The sequence below is a fragment of the Phaseolus vulgaris genome, chromosome 8 (genome assembly GCF_000499845.2).
Source record: "Phaseolus vulgaris cultivar G19833 chromosome 8, P. vulgaris v2.0, whole genome shotgun sequence".
In the NCBI taxonomy this organism is placed as follows: domain Eukaryota; kingdom Viridiplantae; phylum Streptophyta; class Magnoliopsida; order Fabales; family Fabaceae; genus Phaseolus; species Phaseolus vulgaris.
Genome location: NC_023752.2, coordinates 43,680,815 through 43,701,596, shown reverse-complemented (window position 1 = coordinate 43,701,596; position 20,782 = coordinate 43,680,815). Strand labels below are relative to the sequence as shown.

Here is a 20,782-nt window from a genome sequence, read left to right as displayed (position 1 = left end):
AACATTATTCTAAATTTGAAAAAAATATAGATTTAAAGTCATCTATAAAATCTATAAAGGAATATGCCAAGTTATCTCGTAACTCATCTAAAAAGTTTTTTTATATTCAAATTAGGTCTAGGAAAACAACTATGACTCTTCAAGTTGGTTGGAAGATACATGTTGTCGGATATATGAAAATTAATACGGATGGGATTGCTAGAGGTTGTCCAACTCCTTATGGTGATATTCAAAGGTAGTTTGAAGAATATATTGAAAATTTCTCTTCTTATTTGGATATTCAAAATGCTTTACATGCTGAGATAATGAAGGTTATTTTGGCTATTGAGAAATCTTGGACTTATGATTATAGACTATTGTTATTGGAATTTGATTCTACTTGTGAAGCATTTTTCATCTGCATAAATTGTTGTGGTTGATAAAAGAAACGAGTTATAATAGTTTGATTGTCTTCCTCGATTATTAGACTAGAATACTTTTCATAATAGATTTTTTTGAACTTGAATTTGGTTTGATCTCGCATATTTTTTTTTTCAACAAATTATTTCATGAGATGACAAGTTATTGTTGAACTATGCATTGTGAAGCTCGCCGATGTCATAACTCAAAGTGATGCTTAACATAAATTTTAGATACAAAAATAAATAACATGAAAACGTAATAAAATAAAATGTTAATCTTTGCATGAAATATAGTTTGTCCATTGCTAATTGCAAATAAAGAAATAATTGACCATAACGAAAAGATGAACTGAAGGAGAATTAGATTCTTTTGATGAACAAATTGTTTTGACTTGTTGAAACAACAAAATGTGTAAAAAAAATCTATACATAATATAATTGAATGGAGCACAATCAGAAATTTTTTTCACGTGTCACAACCACGTTTTTTTTGAAAAAAAAAACGAAAAGAATTTTATAAAAGAAGAAAGAAGACATGCGACACAATCACAAAACCTCTTCGTGGATGGCTAGGTGGAAGACACATGGACAAGTCACAAGGAGCTCTAAAGGAAGGAATGTAGGGTTTCTGTTTTTCTCTCATGCAAGTCTAAAGGTGCTCGGAACAAAGGAAATTAGGGTTTTCGTGTTTTTCTCTCACACGAGCCTAAAATGGGGTGCTTTGGCCACTGCAAAGTTTATAGAAGAAAGGAAACTTACATAAATAAGGTAATCGTTTTTGAGTGTCGGAGCAGGAAAGCAGAGTAGAAGAGCACTGCATCAACACTGTAGGGACCACTATTTATAACCCTTGGGGGTATCGAAAGACGAAGTGTCACATCCATCTCAACTATTAGATCTCCCATATTCAATGGCGTCAAAAAACCCCCCTCATTAATGTAGGTCATGTCACACGTGCAGGTGTTCGCCTAACGTCATGTCAGACTTCGAGAACCTCAATCGTCGCGTCGGTCACGGATAAAGACTTTTTATAATAACCATCCTCAAGCCTGGAGGACAAGTGTACCAGTTAGGTTCGGACGATTGACCCCATGTCTCGGTCACCACCAATGGGTGGACCGACACCATGAATCCAATTACACTCAAGCAGATTTAATCAAGCTAATCAATGGTTAAGAGATAGGTAATGTATTTCTAAATGTACTGGTGAGGTTCGGACGACTGACCCCATGTCTCAGTCCCCACCAATGGGTCGACCTACACCATGAATCCAAGTACGCTCAAGCAGAGTTAATCAATGGTTAAGAGCTAGGTAATGTATTTCTAAACATGACCCAAGCCACTTAATCTAGCCCAATAAAGAAGGCACACTAAGGTAATATAAATAACAAACATTCCAAGAACCGAGTACGTCATCACACAGTGCTCTGATTACCGATTGTCATATACTAAATCTGACTTAAGTGTCAGAGTGTCTAATGCAGGTACCGTCCGAGTATGGGTTACGAGAAGACCGAGAGGTGAAACGAGTAGAAAGGAGAAAGGAATTTGCTTGAAGAGGAAGTGAAGCATTACCCGATCGACCGACCAAGAAATGAGAGAAGTTGTTCCAATAGTTCGCTAGGCCCTAGCCCCCATTCGAGAATAGTCTCAATACCTCCATAAAATATCATAGGTTTTAGAATCTCCGTAAAATGTTTCAGAATCTTCGCAAAATACCGTAGGTTCCAAAACTTCTGTAAAATATACCATAGGTTTCAAAACTATGAAAATTTGGTTTTTTATTTATTTATCATTTAGGCATTCATGTGTTTTATAAATCATAATTATTTACATATATTATTTTTATTTATCTATGTTTGTTAAAGTACTTTTTCAATAAATAAAACAAATAAATGGATATAACATTCATCAATTGACAAGATATATCAAAATATTTAAAAAAATATACCAAAATATATCAAGTAAACACATTAAAATTCAATTAAACACAAAATATGAGTTAAAAATTACGAGGAAGCAATATAAGACGAATAATACTATGAAGTACTATAGATGAAAACATAACATATTGCTCACAAAGCACAAAATAGTTCAAAAATCATTTATGTATTATAATAAATTCTTCAACAATCACATATGTTCCTCTTGATGTCCAAAATTTGTTGGCACACTTCTTTGATAAAAAACCTACAATATAAACATGTATCACAATTAAAAATATGTATCTCAAAAATAAAATAAGTTATTTAAATTTTTTAAATATTATATATATATTCCATATAATCAAACCTCAACAATATAAATTATACATACATGACCAGAAAACCATTATACAGATTCTCTATACATGACCAGAAAACCATTCTACAGATTCTCTATTCCACAAAAGAATGCAACCTAGAGAAAGAGGGGCTCCTATGATAGGGTTAAAAGGAAGGAAGTATGGAAGGCTGAGAAAGAAGCACCCAAGTTTTGGCTTACTATGCCTTCTTTTTAAAGGTGAACCAACCACCTACACAAATTGTACCAAGGCACAATAAATTTGGTATCAATAAGTAAACACATGGGGATGTAGCTTAGATGATAGAGCGCTCGCTTAGCATGCGAGAGGTACGGGGATCGATACCCCGCATCTCCAAAAAAAAATTTCAGTTTTTTTTTATTAGTTCAGATCCAATTTAGAGGAGTATATTTAGTTGCTTTTGTGGTGGACATTGAACAGAATGATATTGCTTTTGAGAAATTATCAGCTGTTGATTATTTTAACTTGTCATTTCTTCCGAATTCTATTTGTTATTTTCTTTATGATGGATGTTGTTGTATCAACATACTTTTACTTCATGCCCTGCTACACTTAATCCATTTTTTTAGACTTTTAAATTTTAATACTGATAATTTTTCTATTCAACAGAGCGTTGCATATGACAGATCAAGTGCCCCTAATGACTGTAGGATCTTTCTTAATGGTGATTCTGCAATTGACATTGAAAAGATGTATCTTCTATCAGAATTTACTTATGACCTTGAGAAGAGCAATGCTCAAACTTTCAACGTGTTGAATTCAAGTGCTTTTGGTCTCATCAACACGGTAAGGCTCGATTTTACATCCAACCATGGAAGCCCTTCACACACAAGTATATTTAGAGTCCATGGTCATGAACCTGACTCGGTTTCTATGATGGCAGTGGAGTCATAATGTGTATGCCAGTGTTTTTGCTTTCAGCTTTGTCAGTTTCTATGTAATTGTTCAGTGTATTTTGTTTAGGATGTTATGAACTCCTTATTTGCTGGATGAAGTAATTTTAACTTCTTATTGTTGCCTCAAAAAGATATATCAAAACATATCAATTTCCGATTATTCACTAATCTTTTTTCCTTTCCTCCTTCCCTAACAAAAAATCTCTACAATTTTAACAGAAGATTCTATCAGCATCTGTGTATCTGAACATACTCTGATTTATTTAAATTCAAATTTCTAACAGCAAGCAATAAATAAAATGAGGATTAACCGACTAGTACTAAATTTAGTGCATTGTAACCATTCATACAAATATTTTAAAATTCACATTTTTGTAATCTATGTTCTAAAAAAATTAAACACATCTAGAATGCATAATAATAAAAAAGGAAAATATTCATCTTATTTCCATTTTCTATTGTACCTTACTTTTATCTCATTTGTTACTTTTTTTTATTACTTTTGCTCTTTATTTTTGTTTATTTCTTTCCCTCCATGTTGAAACAACTCTTTGGAGTTCCAGATGATTAATATTTTGGATAAGATTGTGTGATGCTTTGTCTAGTGTCTCTGATTTTTTAATTATTAATGTTTTATGTGTTATGTTTTATTCTTATTAACAACTTGATATATATATATATATATATATATATATATATATTCAAATATTCACATATATTTTTAGGTTAAGAAAATAAAAATTCCTCTGTTGTATTTTTTTTTAATTCAAAGATTCGAGTTTTAGTTCCAGTAGTTTAAAAGTTTTTTTTTTATCTTTCTATATCTGATATTTGTTTTTATTTCTAAAATATGATCAACCGTACTAATACTCCACCTATTATAATTGGATGAATATCAATACTCTAATTAAAATATTTATATTTAAAAGTTTTGGTTGAATTTATAAAAATGATAACTTCAAAAGAAGGATGAAAACCTAGTTCAGCCTCTGGTGATTCCTTCCCCAATTTCCCACCATAAAAAATAATTTTATTATCGTTAAATCTCTTTATTTTTTTTAATTGTTGGCTGGAATATACTCTTTATTAAAGGAACAGAAAAGAAGCATGGAAAGAACAAAATACACTATATTATATTAAGTTACTAAAAGAGACTAATTTTGTATTTACGTAGAGAAAAGGAGTTTAGATAGTACCAGAGATTGATTGTAATAATTTTGTGACAGATTGATTGTAATAATTTTGTGAGTCGCTCTCCAGTAATCGCATCTTTGATCGTGCTCTCTTGTACTTTAGCTTTTTACACTTTTCTACTCCTTTAGACTTCAACCCTTCTATTCCTTAGCTCCTTAGCTCCTTAACGCTCGATCGGGAGTAAACCTGCAGAAGGTTCTTCAACGATCAAGTAAGTACTTTGTATTGAAAGTGTATGATGTAAAACTAATAAAAACATACCTTACTCCTTTATAGAAGGATTATTTATAGTGTTTGGTAATTGGCTATTTGATTCATGGGCCATATCTGACGCATATCTTCAATAAATTAGTGTTTGCTGATTTTTCGGGGTGTCACCCGGATTTGGCGGGGTGTGGTCCAGATTTATAGGGAGATTACACTGATTTATATGATGTTTCCTTACTTCTCATTTATTGTAACTTTATTCTTTCATGTGGTTAATCACCTGGTCAGTCGGTCAATGATGTCGAGTGACGTGGCTCATTTGGCCTGACCGGTACAACTGCTCCCAAGCTCGATGAAGCTTTATTTCAAAAGAGTCTAGATGTGGTTGTAATCAAGGTATGAAGTGACTTCTTGTATTTCTTCATCAGAACAAACACATTCCAATCCTAATGAGGTTAGGGATGTGGGTTGTTTCCGTCAGGCGATCGACCTTACTAGTCAACTGCCTCGTTATCCCAGTTATGAGTGAGTTGATCCACGTGTTCTTGATATTCCTACCCACTTCAGGGGTCCTTCTAATACATATGGATTCCTTTCCAAAGTCTCCATGTTGAAACCTGACTCCCCGTCGGATGTGATTGTAGCCGATAGTTGTGATTACATCGATCAGGTATGTCACGGTCGGGAGAATGGTCCTCATGACTTTTTCTTTGTATATACTTGTCTCTTTAATGACTTGCATGTGACATTGCCTTTTGATTAGTTCACGATGGGGGTTCTTAGGATCCTCAATGTAGCTCACACTCAGTTGCTAATTTGTGGGCGGCCCTCCAAGCCTTTAGGCTTATTTGCGATGTTTTTTGTCTAAGGTCGTCCACACAATCATTTTGTTTTATTATAACTCTCGGTCGGTTCATTTTGTGGGTTGGCTTTCTTTTTCTAATTGTCTAGGTAGCATTCTTTGTGCACCTTATTCTTCGTGATATAAAATTTTTAAGGAGAGGTATTTCAAAGTTTTTGTTGAGTCGGATGGTAAGCCGTATTTTTACGATTATGGGGGTAAACCCAAGTTTCCATTCCAGTGGACTCGGTTTCCCAATTGATATAAGTCGTGACCGAGGTCCCTCAGAATAAAGAAATTTGGTGTATTCGACCAACTTTCGAAGAGACTCCCTACTTGAAAGATCTTGGTTGTCTACCAATCGCTCCACCGTTAAATAGATTTTGTCGGTATGTAGCATTTAAAATGTTAGTGTTTTTCTTCACTTTATTAACCGTGTGCTTAATTTCTTGTTGATTTGCAAGAGTAATGGTGCAAATTGCACCAGATGTTGCCAATATGTTAAAACAATTACGCCGCTAGGAGACAAAGCGACAAAAGGGGTCACTTAAACTGGTTTGGGGGGCTTGTCCAACCCTGTAATTGACTTAGTCCCCCCTCCAGTGGTGACGAGCGACCAACAAAATCGAAGAAAAGGGGAAGACTCGATCGGTCACCTCGTTGTACTTCTCCCCAAACCGTTCTGGAAGTTGGGTCATCTTCATCAGCGTTGCTGGGCGAGCGTTTACACCTTGCTCAGGGTGTCCAAAGTGCTTGCACTCCTAATGGGGAGGAGATCATTGTTGTTGCGCCTGTTGAAGACATGGTGTCAGGAATGGTGTTAAATGATGGGTAAGACACTTGTCCTAGGTCAGGCACTCAAGAGAGAGCTTGAAAAGAATTTGGTTGTTGTTGTGGTTATGTTAAAGGCAGAGTTGGATGAGACTTTCAACTCCTTGAAGGCGATGTTGGAGGCCATGGGGTCTCTAGAAGAATAATCGCATCAGGTCAAGGATGGAAGCACTCGATGGAGGAGTTGTTTGACCCTCTGTAAATTATTTATATCTTGCTGTATATTGAAAATTCCCTTGGGCATGTGGTGTGGGCCACATACAATTACCCTTCCTTACCTTATAAGTAATGCTTTTGGTTTAATCACATTTTTGTGTATTGCTCGTTCTTCTTTGATTGTCGACCGAACGACCTTATTGCTTTTGATCTTTTTAGTAGTTGTTTGAATGCCTTTATTGACACTTGTAAAGTTTTAAAGAATGTATGTTGAAAGATCAATATAATCCTTATTCAGTTATTGCTCGTTCCTTATTGACACTAAGGAAGCTTGACACAAGCTTTTGAATTACTTTACAATTTTGAATATCGAGCATATGCTTGAATCAATATAACCTAAATAAGCTGAATCATTAACAGATTGAACGTTGACCTGATATTTTGAATCAATATAATTTAAATAAGTTGAGTCTTTAACAGATTGAATGTTGACCTGATACATGAATCAATATAATTTAAATAACTTGTGTCAAGCTTTATATAGGTTGAACACTGGTCGGGTGTTGAGGATTGTTGTTTTAAGACAGTTTCCTTAATCGGAACATTTTATTTTAATCGTTCGGGAGGGATTGCCTCATGGGGGCAAAACTTGTTTAGCCGAAAGGTATATTTAAGTTATCGATAGGGATTGTCGTTTTAAGGCAAAACTTCCTTAACCGTATCGGCACATTACACGTTCGTTCGAAAGGGTTGCTAATTGTTAAGCAACCTTCCTTAGTCCAAGGGTATAGATTTAGGATATCGGGAGGGATTGTTGTTTTAAGGCAAAACTTCTTTAACCATATCGACACATTACACATTCGTTTGGGGATGAATGCTAATTGTTAAGCAAGTTGCCTTGGTCGACAGGTATAAATTTAGGATATTGGTAGGGATTTTCGTTTTAAGACAAAGCTTCCTTAACCGTATAAGAACATTACGTGTTCGTTTAGAAAGGACTGCTAATTATTAAGAAACTTGTCTTGGCCGAAGAGTTGCATTTAATGTGATTCCTTAACTGTATCGGCACATTACACGTTCATTCGGGAAAGGTTGCTAATTGTTAAGCAAGTTGCCTTGGTCGAAAAGTTGCATCTAGTGTGATTCCTTAATCATATTAGCACATTACGCGTTCATTCGGGAAGGGCTACTAATTGTTAAGCAGGCTTCCTTATGAGAATAGTGTAGTGTTAACATGTTCGCCATAACTGAAACAATAACAAGTGTGTAATTTTAAAGTGTCTCCTTTAAACCTTCTTGATTGAAAACCCTCCTTATGGATAAAACAACCGAGTGAGGAAAGAGTGCACTATTCAATTTATTAACTATAATAAAATTTGAGGTGTGTGACATTCCACATCCTTGGTACAATTCTTCCAGATAAATATTCTAAATAATAAGCCATTCTTAGAGTTTCACTCCTTCGCTGTTGTTTTACAGGTCGTCGGTCATTATCATGATGATGGCGAGAATAAGGATCCCTTTGTTCGTTCCTCCGAGGATATTTCTCCCTGTAGGGGATCTATGGGTACTTCTGTTCATACTCTGGACGAACTTGCACAAGTTCCCAACTTGTATAGGTTCTTCAATCTTGTTTTTCAATGTTTGACACTCTTCGATCGTGTGGCCAAAGTTGCAGTGCTATCGACATTGCCTAGACGTATCAATGTTTTTTGGGCTTTGTAACCTTTTGAGTGTCAAGATGAGATCGGGATTCAATGCCTCATCCATAATTTTCCCCTATCAGCATTCAAATGGGTACAAGTGTGAAACCGAAAACCTTGATTTTCTTTGTATCTGTCAGATCTTTTGGGTGCATGTTGGCCACCTTTATCCCTCTCTTTTCCACCATCGTCCACTCAGACATTATTGCGGTAGTCAAACAATTCTTCCAATAGCATGAATTTAGCCGCCTGTTACCTCAATTCGTCTAAGTTTTTCGCTGGTTTTTTACACAGACTATCAGCAAACGGTCCTGACCGAAGAATCGTGACTAGATGATGCATGGCCACTTTTGGGTTGAGAATTTTGATGTTCAAGTTGAACCTCTCCATGAATGCTCGTAATGATTCACCATTCTCTTGTCATATATTGGCAAATGCTATGGATTTTAGATTATGCGATCGACTTGTTGCGAATTGAGTGCCGAATTTAGATAACAAGGTTTTGAAATTATCCACCGAATTAGATGGTAGTCGAGTGAGCCAACTGAGTGCTCCTCCTTTCAGTAAGGTGGGGAATACCCGACACCACACTGATTTGTCTTACATGTAGATCTATGGTTTTTTCGTATCGATCAATACTCGATCCCTACCAATTAGGAGGGAGTTATGCTTTCATGATTTCATCAGTGAAGGGATGTCCTTTCAGATCATCTTCTATGATGGTTGTGCGCTCTGTATGCAGTCTGGAAGAGTGATAAGTCAGAGTTCAGGCTGTAACCATTCTCTCCTGGTTCTGGTTTTGAGTATGTTTGCTCCTCTGAGGAGATTGCCTTTACTGTCCACTCTCGACTACGTGCGTGGGATCGATTAGTTGCCGCCTCATCTCTTCATTTTGCTCTTTAAGGATTCACATCTCATCTTCATTCTTTTGGCGGACGACAATCTCCTTTTTATTCTTTTGACGCGTTTCTTACATCTATTTTTATAGAGCCTGGAACATAGCAATTTGATCCTTCTCTGGCATCCTGTCGTTCGTCATTTGTCTTGTTGAAACCATTATCGCTTGCTTTGACTCTATCTCGGCCTCACGGTGCACATCAATTGTACTTGTATAGACAAAGTGGGCCTAGATAGTAACTGAGATTGATTGTAACAATTGTTGTTGATGTCGATCACTCTCTAGTAGTCGTGTCGTTAGTTGTGCTTCCTTGTACTTCAGCTCTCTAAACTCTTCTACTCCTTCAGACTTTAACCCTTCAATTTCTTAGCGGTCGGGAGTAAACCTACAGAAGGTTCCTCGACAATCAAGTTAGTACTCTGTATTGAGAGTGTATGATATAAAAATGATAAAAACGTACCTTACTCCTTTGTAGAAGGCTTATTTATAGTGTTTGGTAATGAACTATTTGATTCATGGGTCATATATAACACATACAGTGTTAGTTGATTTCTCGAAATGTCATCTGGATTTGGTGGGGTGTGACCCAGATTTATAAGGAGTACCTTAATTTATAAGATGTTTCCTTATTTATCATTTATTATCAATTTGTTCTTTAATGTGGTTGATCACTCGGTCGATAGGTCAATGATGCTGAGTGACGTGACTCATTCGTCCACGATCGGTACATAATTTTTTTTCAAATTAAAAAGAATATTTATATATAAATTTTATATATAATGCATTATAGTTTTTCATAATTGATAATTAACTAGATACTAATAATAACAAAAATATTAATAATATAATCAATTAAATAAAAGAATAATAGAGTGTGTACTTTTACTGATAACTATATTATTAATTTTTTATTAATGTATATTTTATATTATAATAAAATAGAAATGTTAAATTAATAAATCAATTAATTAATATTTTACTAATATAGATTTTCTATTATAAAATAAATAATTAAGATAAAAAATAAAAAATAAAATAATAAGTAAACTAATTAATTTAATATTTTATTAATAATAAGCATATACTTAAAATAATAGATAAAATAAAAAAATTTAAATATTATTTTTAAATGAATTTATTTAATATATTCTTGTTCTTTCCGGTTGACCTGGTTGCCAGTTGACTCCATTGAAACAGAGGAGACCCTACCTGTTGATTGAACTTCTACGATCAAGTAAGGTACCAGGCTTATAGAAACAATAAGAAGTAAGTAAGTAGTTTTAGTCTTATAAACAGTGTACCTTTACCAGGGATCTCAAGTCCCTTTTATAAACTATTTTTAGGTTACCTCTTGTAACAACCTTCTCTCATGAGAACCTTATCTCAAGTGAAAGCATGTTTGATGGGAGGAGTTTGTTGCAATGCGCACAATCTTAGCACGACAACTGCACAAAATCTTCTCTCCTTGGAGTGCATAAATCTTAACAAAATGTCCGCCAGAGTACCAACTCATATACCAACCTTAGGGGTCCAATCTGTCCACCATAGGCGTACAAGCCTTTATTAGAATAGATAGCTTTAAACTAGAGGGGGGTGAATTGTTTAAAGAGGGTTTTCGCAAACTTTTCAAATAAGAATGAAATTATCTAAAGAAACAATTGATTCAGAAATTCAGTTCGCCAAAACAGCAAGCAAAAGCTGCAGTACCGGAAAAACAATCGGTTGTTTCACAGAAACAATCAGTTGTTTATACCAGCAAACAACAAAATAAAACTGAATTTAAAGAGTTAGAGATAGAGAGATTGTACACAATTGTTTATACTGGTTCACTCCAAACCCAGAGCTACATCCAGTCTTCTCAGAAACCCTGAGGAAATCCACTAAGCAACCACACCTTGATCACTTACACAACAACCAAGAGAATGACCTTGAACACCTCAAGAAACACACTCTCCTTGGCCAACACACCAACACTAAGATTGCTGATCTTGATCCCCTCAAGAACACACAACCAATCTCAGCAAACACAGAAACGAAACTTGTTTAACAGAGTACAAGGATTACACTTGTTACAGAAGATAATCTGAAATCAATACATGCAGAATCCTATTCCATACACTTTGATCAATCACAAACTCTTAGCAATCTCAGCTCTTTGAAAAACTCAAAAACTCTTAGCAAAAACTTGTCAAAGATTAATTGTCAAATCTGTTTTTTCTGAATTTATTCAAAGATGTAGTTTGTTATCAAATCTTAACAAACTCTTAAATTGCATTAAAAGATTGGTCAAAGCATTTAATGACTGGAGCGTAAGTAGTTAAAACATTTAAAGCTCAGTCAAAGATAAAACAGTTTTTCTGTTATGGTCCCAAAACAAATAATCGGTTGTTTCCTCGAATCAATCGGTTGTTTTGGTACTTAACAGTTCAACCATTTTAAAAACAGTTTTCAATCTTTTTCTCAAAACACCTAAGTATAAAAATCGGTTGTTTCGACAAAACAATCGGTTGTTTTAACTTAGTTTGAAAACATTTTACTTTCACAAAGATTGAGAATGCCTATGCTTTAGATTTAATCAAAGGGTGGATTACAACATCCAAACTACCCCATAACTACACTAAACCAGCACAACAACATCAAGCACAACAGAGGCTTCAACATCCTTCAAAGGGTTTGGATTCTTCAAAACTTGAACACCACTTGGTTCAACAATCTCCCCCTATTTGATGAAGACAAATCCCTGATGCTTGTGTTGTACCTGATTGAATCTGAAGCAGTTCCTGCAAAATAAAGTTTTGAACAAAGCATAGAACTTCTGATATTTGGTTAGCACAGTTAAACAGTAATAAACTTCAGAGCTAAATATCAGAAAAATATTACTTATCCCAAACTGTTTTAACAAATAAAAAACGAAACTTAAAAACTTATACACAACATATATCTCCCCCTATTTGTCTTCAGAAATAGACAAAGATAAGAGATAAAACAAGATATTGTTTTGATTACATCAGAATTAATGCAGCAACAGCAGAAAGAAAGAAATTTAAAAACCAAATATAACAACAAGAAAACAATCGATTGTTCCGATAACCAATCGGTTTTTTTTCCTTCATTCTTCTTCATCAGCAAACTGAAGATCAAAGATTTAATTTTGAACAACTTCAATCTGTTCATCCAGAGTCATGAACCTTGCATCCATGTTGTTGAATCTGTTATCAATGTTCTGGAAGTTGCTAACACACAGATCATGAAGATTCCTTTGATTCTCCCCAAAAATATCAAGCCTATTGATCATGTATCTTTCAAAAGAAGACATGGTTGGCATTCCATCTTCCTGATCTCTAGCACCAGCACTAGGTCCAGCATCTTGATAATCTTCAGGTGGATCTTCATGTTGAACATCCATATCAGCAGGTTCATCTTGTTCAAGATTAGCAGCACCACTAGATGAAGCACCATGATCACCATCCTTACTAATCCATTTTCCACCTACTTTGGTAAAACCCATCTTACTGAGTGATCCATTGTTCAACTCTTGAGTTGACTTGACCAACTCAGAAGTTTCATCTTCAAGGTTAACTTCAAAATAGAGTAGAAATTTAGATATCAAAACAGCATATGGATAATGATAATCACCTAACCTCATGGCTTTTTGCATGTGTTCTTTGATTATATGGATCCAATTGATTTTGATTTTCTTGGTGATGCAGAAGATATATACCAGATCTTCTTCAGTTAGCACAGAATGATTACTCCCCCTTGGAGTTAGAATCCAAGTTACAATGAGAGCAAGCAATCTCTCATCAAGCTTTAGACCTCCAACCGAGCATGTACTTACTTGAACATGTTGATTCTTCAAGCAACTCTTGTAGAATTGGATTTTGTTAAAATCCTCCACCACTCCAAGGTTTCCCTTGTTGATTCTAAGACCAGAGAACTTGAGACCAGCAACAACAGTCCATACTTCATGAGTTATCTCCTTTTCTACACCCTTCACATGAGAAACTAGATTGTTTCCCTCAAACTTTAGGTTTGTGTAAAACACCCTCACCAAATCTGGATATTTGTTTCCCTTCATCTCCAGGAACATTCTGAGAGATTGATCCTTGAGCAGTCTTCTCACATTATCAAGCTTTTGACTTTTCAGCCAATCAAAGCATACAACCTTGGAGTTGTTTATCTTCTTGATACTTGTTTCATACCTATACTTCTCAATTAGATCACTGTCTCTAGAAAACCAGCCTTCTAGCCTTCCTCCAGACCTTACAGCTCTGGATTTGACTCTCTTTGAGGTGGGAGGAATTGATTCCATGATGGCAGAGACGAAAACAGAGAAAAACTCACTTCATAGATTTTTGCAAGAGATGTTGCAATTGGTTGTTCTTGTTGAAGAGATCAGCTGCACCAGATTTTATAGCAGAAAACGAATCAATTAGCATTTAATTTCATTAGTGAGTACCTGATTTTCAGAGAGAGAGGACTTGACTCTGCTTTGCACAGAAAATGTCAGAAAAAGCTGAGAATCACGTGATCTTCACATGTGATCTTTGACTAGTCATTAAGGCTCTTGAATTTCCAAGATTTTGGAATATTCTCCTTTATGACTGTTGTAACTTCTCTCTGAACATGTTCAACTTTCAACACAAATTCTTTGATCAAGATTCTCTCTTTGAATTGATCTGCAACGGATAGAAATTTAAACTAGCAATTAAAACAATTTCTTCATAGTGCTGTCAAACACAAAACAATCGGTTGTTTCGAAGAAACAATCGGTTGTTTTTCTGCAGCAGTTAAATTGTTTTTGAATTTTAACCATGAGCAGAAGGAGTTCAAAGCAGATAACATTGATCATAAAAAGATTTTTTAACCATGAGAAAGAACTTTGAAACAGAAATTAAGAACAAATAAAGGAAGGTCTTATCCTTATGTTAATTCTTCAATGAGCCATGTGCTTTATGATCAAGAAGCCTCTTTTCACTGTAGAGGTCCTTTGCATATCATTGATTCAACTTCAATGATTGTCTTTTTCTTCAAGAACTTGATCAGATGACTCAGTCCCTCCTTTTTCTTTAGTTTTCCTGCATAAAAGATTTCAAGTAGCAAGATTTGGTCCCCTTACAAATTTGGGTCCTTTTGACTTTTCTTTGCAGTTAGAAACTTCACATCCCTTAGGAATCCACTTCATAAAACCTCTTGGAACAAAATATTTCCTTATTTTACAGAACCTAACAGAGTGGCCTTTCTTCATGCAGTAAAAGCATGTAACAACCGGTTGTTTCTTCTTAACAATCGGTTGTTTTTCTGATTTTCTTGAAAAACCTTTTGAAAACTTATCTTGCTTGTTCTGTGGATTAAAGCCTAAACCAGCCTTTCCAAAAACACAACTTTGAGATGCCAAGACATTCTCAATGTTAGATTTTTCCCTTTGAAAGCTTGTCCGCAGTTTCAATAAGACAGTGAACCTTTTTCTCAAGATTTTCACAATTTTCACAATTGGGAGTATCACACTTGCAAGAAGCTTTTTTGAAATGGTTTTCCAATTTTTCAAAATCACTTTTTGCTTTTTCCAGATCTTCTTCAAGTGATTTAACTCTCTTTTCAAGCCAACTGTTAAGATCTTTCAATCGGTTGTTTGAAAGAACCAATCTATTAGCTTCATCATGTGTTTCTTGAAAAGCTTCAAGCAATTCACTGTAATTTTGTTCATTTAAGGAAGCACATGAACTTACCTCACTTGAGCTACCAGATTCATCATCATTTTCAGCTACCAAGCATATGTTTGCTTTCTCATCTTCACTTGATGAAGAACTTGATGATGACACCTCATTTTCATCCCAAGCTATGTAGGCTCTTTTTGTCTTGCCTTTCTTCTCTTTGTAGTTAGACTTTTTCTCTTTACTCTTGTTTTGACAATCTGCCTTTATATGACCTTGCTCACCACAACCAAAACAAATATAGTTATTTGAATTAAAATCATTGGATTTCTTGTTTCCATACCTATCTTTGTTGCGGTTTCTCTTTAGGAATTTGCTGAACTTTCTTGACAGCAAGCTAAGGTTTTCCTTATCACTATCATCACTGGAATCTTGCTTTCCCTTGTGCTTGGATGCTTTCAAAGCTATGCTCTTTGTGTGCTTATCTTCACTCTCTTGAACATTGAGTCTATTCATCTCTAGCTCATGTTCCCTAAGCTTTCCAAACAAAGAAGCAACACTTAATGATGTTAGATCTTTAGATTCGGAAATAGCAGTTACCTTTGGTTGTCATGCTCTATCAAGACATTTCAAGATCTTGATGGCTCTTCTTTATCAAAAGTTTTGTCAAGGCTCATAAGGTGATTGATGATGTGCGTGAATCTTTTTTGCACCTCAGAAATTGTTTCTCCTTTAAGCATTCTAAACATCTCATACTCTTGGAAAAGAGCATGCTTTCTAGCTCTTTTCACCTCATTTGTTCCTTCATGAGTGACTTCCAAAGTGTCCCACATTTCTTTTGATGATTTGCATTGCGAGACCCTGAAAAACTCATCAGAATTTAAAGCAGAGGTTATAATATTTTTGGCAATGCAATCGAATTTGGCCTTTTTGCTTTCTGCATCAGTCCATTGAGACCATGGTTTTTCAATAACAGATCCATCCTTTTCAAACTTTGGGAAAAAAGGACCATTTTCAATTGCATCCCAAATTCCTTTGTCAAGAGATTCCATAAATATTTTCATTCTTACTTTCCAAAATTGGTAGTTCAAACCACAAAACAGAGGTGGTCTGTAAATTGAAGCACCTTCCCCAAAAGGTAGTCTATCAACCATTTAAAAAAGATTTTTAGATCAACTTGAATAACTTTCAAGAATCAAGCTCTTGATGCCAATTGTTAGAATATATGGCTTTAAACTAGAGGAGAGGGGGGGGGGGGTGAATTGCTTAAAGAGGGTTTTCGCAAACTTTTCAAACAAAAATGGAATTATCTCAAGAAACAATTGATTCAGAAATTCAGTTCGCCAAAACAGCAAGCAAAAGCTGCAATACCAGAAAAACAATCGGTTGTTTCACAGAAACAATCGGTTGGTTATACCAACAAACAACAAAATAAAACTGAATTTAAAGAGTTAGAGATAGAGAGATTGTACACAATTGTTTATGTTGGGTCTATTAGTGTCTAAGTTCAAGAGGGGAGGGGTGAATTGAGCTTATAAAATTTTCGCAAGAACACACAATTTTTCAGTATTCCAGAGGCAAAAAGAACAGATTGTTTTTACATGAAACAGATTGATTCTTCAGAGCAGTCTTGGCACAATTTGAATTTTGTTCAATGTAAAATTGTGTTCAACAAGAAATATAACAGAACTAGATCAGCTTAATATTGTGAGGATGAAGAATACAGCTATGCTTAGAAATCAATCAAAAGTTACACAACACAAGATTTCAAGAAGTATGATCCTTTCTCAGGTTTTAATGAATGATCAGTTTGTTCACAATTCACTTAAACCATTATATGCAGCAACCTTGTTTATGATCAGAAAACTTCAACAAATCAGGAAGAACAGTTTTCACTTAACCCAGAATTAACAGATTCAATTTAAAAAGAACAGATTTAGTTCTTGACAGAATTAAGCAAAAACCAGAAAAGAGTGCAGGGATGAGAATACATGATACACACGTTTTTATACTGGTTCACTCATACAGAGCTACATCCAGTCTCACCTTACCCCAAGGTGGAATTCACTAAAAACAGTGTCAATCACTTACAAAACCAGCAGTTCTTGAACACTACAAGAACACCACACACAATGCTGAAAAACCCTATTTCAGCACACCTTGCACTCCAAGAAACCCTATCAAGGAGTGACTAACACTTACACCTTTACAAAACAGAATAAAGGAAAGATTACACCTGAAAAGAAGATGCAAGAACTCAAAACCAGTAGTTCAGTTTGCTGCAGAACTGCACCAGCACCTTCACCAAGCTCAAAGGTTTCCTAGAACAAGCACACTTGAAAATCTCTTTGGAAAACCTTTCAAAACATCTTTCAATCTTTCTTCTCACATGGAAATTGTTTGATCTCTGTCAAAAGCGTAATTCCTCAGCACTTATTCATGTGAGAGAGTTATTGTTTATATAGAAAACAGTTTCTAACTTCTTTTCAAAAAACAGTTGAAAAGCAGTTAAGAAAACAACAGATTCAGTTTTGAACTTAACAGATTTATTTTGTAAAAACTGCCAACTTAGCTTAACAGAAATAACTGTCTGAGTGGTACCTTTGGTGCCCTAACTAACTTGTGAAAAACCTTTCAGCACGTCAAAGAATAAACCTGTTCTTTCACAGTAAAACAGATTAAAGTATAACACACAGGCCAGCTCAGCTTAACTGAAATAACGAACTGAGTTTTCCCTTGGTGCCTTAACAGAAATTTAGAAAAGCTTTTTAACAGAGAAGAAATAAACAGATTCTTTCTCCATAAAACAGATTTATTTGTGTACTGTTTTAAAACTGCTAAAACCATTTTAAAAAGCTTTTCAAAAACTATTTAACGAAAGCCTTTTTAACAGAGAGGAAATAAACAGATTCTTTCTCCATAAAACAAATTTATTTGTGTACTGTTTTAAAACTGTTAAAAACATTTCAAAAGGCTTTTCAAAACCATTTAACCACATCATGTGCTTGATCTAGACTTGGTTAGGCATCTAGGATAGGTTACACAGCAAAAGGCAATCATACACACTTACAAGCCTAATTACAAATGAATCTAAAAACCTATTACAATCTTCAAAGCACTCAAGCCATTTTCTTCATCAAACACACATCAAGCCTTGGTAGGGAAGAAGCTTCCTCCAGCTTCAACAATCTCCCCCTGTTTGATGGAGACAAATTCCCTTTGCTTTGCACAGCTTCGAAGAAGGATCATGACCAAATCTGTACAGAACTGTATACAAAGAAAACAGGTGTTAAAGCAGAACAACAGATTTAGAAATGTTATACCTGCAGATTTAACATCTGAATCATATCAGCAGCCACTGTGAATATCATCTGCAGAATCTGTACCAGGCTATTCTTAGGCTGTTCTGTACCAGGCTATTCTTCTCCCCCTTTGGATTCATCAAACAGATTGGGAGCACAAAATACCACAGAAAAATAATAGCCATACATAACAGTCAAATAAAACCAATAAACCATAGAGGTTCATTACAAACCACAAAACAACTAAAAACCAGTGCAGAAAAAAACAGTACAGATTAATCCCAAATTGTTCAACAACATATAAGAGATAAAGGCTTAGAGATGGGATCACTTGTTGTTGTAATAGAGCTCAGCTAGCTGCACTTGAACTCCTTCAAGTTGATCATCCAAGTGTTGAAACCTGGCATAAGTCATCTCATAATGTGCCTTCTGCTCATCTGTGAGTGTGTCCAGCCTGCTTAGCACCTGTCTTTCAAACATAGACAGAGGTTCACCTCTGTACTCAGGTGCCTCATATGCAACTATTGCATTCTGACTAGTGGCAGCAACATCTTCATGTTCAGCAGAATGTACTGGTGATTCGTCCATGTGTTGCACACCATCAGCATTTTCTTCTTCTTCATTTCCTTGAGGAGCAGCTTCTTGCTCAGCCCTTTGTCCAGCATTCCTTCTAAAAACCCAGCCATCTTCATCCTTATAGAATCCCATTTTCATGAGTGTGGAGTTATCTATTTCACTTGCAGCCTTAATAGAATCATTCCTTTCATTGGTAGTGTCCACTTTAAAGTGATCAATTAGTTTTGACACAAATATTGCATAGGGAAGGCGATAATCAGGTAGTCTTGCAGATTTCAGCATATGTTCAACCATAGTACTTACCCAATTTACCTTAAGCTGGTTCATGATGCAATACAGCAGTATCAAGTCTTCCTCATGAAGTACAGCATGATTACTTCCTCTAGGGGTAAGCTGCCAAGCAATTATATGAGCTAAGAGTCTAGGAATTAGAGTTAGGCTACCTGCATGATACCTAGCTACTGGTTCAGTGGGATTCCTCACACAGCTTCTATAAAATTGCATTTTGTTGAATCCTTGAATTCCAGCAGTGTTTCATTTGCTCACTTTCAGTCCTGAATATTTGATTCCACCCACACTGCTCCAGATTTCCCTAGTGATCTTCAACTTCACTCCTTTTACATGGGAAACCAGATTTTTACCTTCCTGTTCAAGGTTGCAGTAAAACACCTTCACAAGGTCTGGATAGACATTTCCATTCATCTCCAGAAATCCTTTCAGCTTTTGATGTTTGAGCAAGTCTTTGGCTTCTATCAAATTTTCTTCTCTCAGCCATGAGAACTCAAGCAGCTTGGGTACATTGATTTGCTTCCTGCCAGTTTCATGTATGAACCTTGTCATTGCCTCTGAATCTCCAGCAAACCAGTTTTCCAGGATACCTTGGCTGCTTTGAGATTGCTCCTTGGATTTCTTCTTTCTATGTGAGGAGGATGCCATGCTTAATCTGTTTTTCCCTGCATCAATATATTACCATACAATTCTAGAAGAAACACATTACAGATTATTATTCAAAAGCAGAAACAAAACCTGTGGTGAAGCAATGTGCACCTGGACAGCTTATAGTGCAAGTGAGATGGTGTGAGAGACAAGCTAAATTGTGCTAGGTTTATATAGAATTATTAAACCAAAATTGAAAAACACAAATTTTAATTCAGGGCAATGTAATCAGATTTTGGAAATAATGAATTTTGAAGAAAAATCAAATCCCACAGATATGCTACAGATTTTATTCCAATGGTGCAGCAGGTTCAGGTGTGGATTCACGTAAGAATATCTTGGAACCTGATTTTGGTACATCAAATCTGTTGCATCTACACAAAATCCAATTAGTTAGGATACCCACACACTAATTTGCATGAATCTGTTGGTCAATAACCGTAAAAGCAGTCAATAATAAAGTGAGAGAGAGAAAAATAAATCTTTCTCTTTCCTAGTCACAGCTGTGATTTCTGAAACAGAGAACGAAACATGTTAAAACATAAAACAACAGATTGAAATTTTCACTGCAGAGGACAATTCAAGCTAATAATACCCAATTCATTTAAAAGAAAGTGAAACCTGTCTTTAGCAAGTGGTTTAGTGAATAGATCAGCTAATTGAAATTCAGTACCAATGAATTGTATATCACATGTTCCATTAGCTATATGTTCTCTTAGAAAGTGATGTCTAATTTCAATGTGCTTAGTCCTTGAGTGCATGACAGGATTCTTAGACAGATTTATGGCACTTGTATTATCACAATTTATAGGTATGTTATTTAACAGAATACCAAAATCACTTAGCTGCTGCCTTAGCCATAAGGTTTGAGCACAACAACTT

At 35.3% G+C, this 20,782-nt stretch overlaps 1 protein-coding gene and 1 long non-coding RNA gene across 2 annotated transcripts in view; both read left to right on the top strand.

The window, feature by feature from the left end:
• Positions 1 to 20,782, top strand: part of LOC137827033 (large ribosomal subunit protein eL32z-like) — a 38,698-nt gene that overhangs the window by 8,065 nt on the left and 9,851 nt on the right. The window lies entirely within an intron of this gene.
• On the top strand, positions 5,880 to 6,981 carry LOC137824408 (uncharacterized). The gene is made up of 2 exons (XR_011083251.1): positions 5,880 to 6,233; positions 6,309 to 6,981. It is a non-coding gene; the product is annotated as an uncharacterized lncRNA (long non-coding RNA).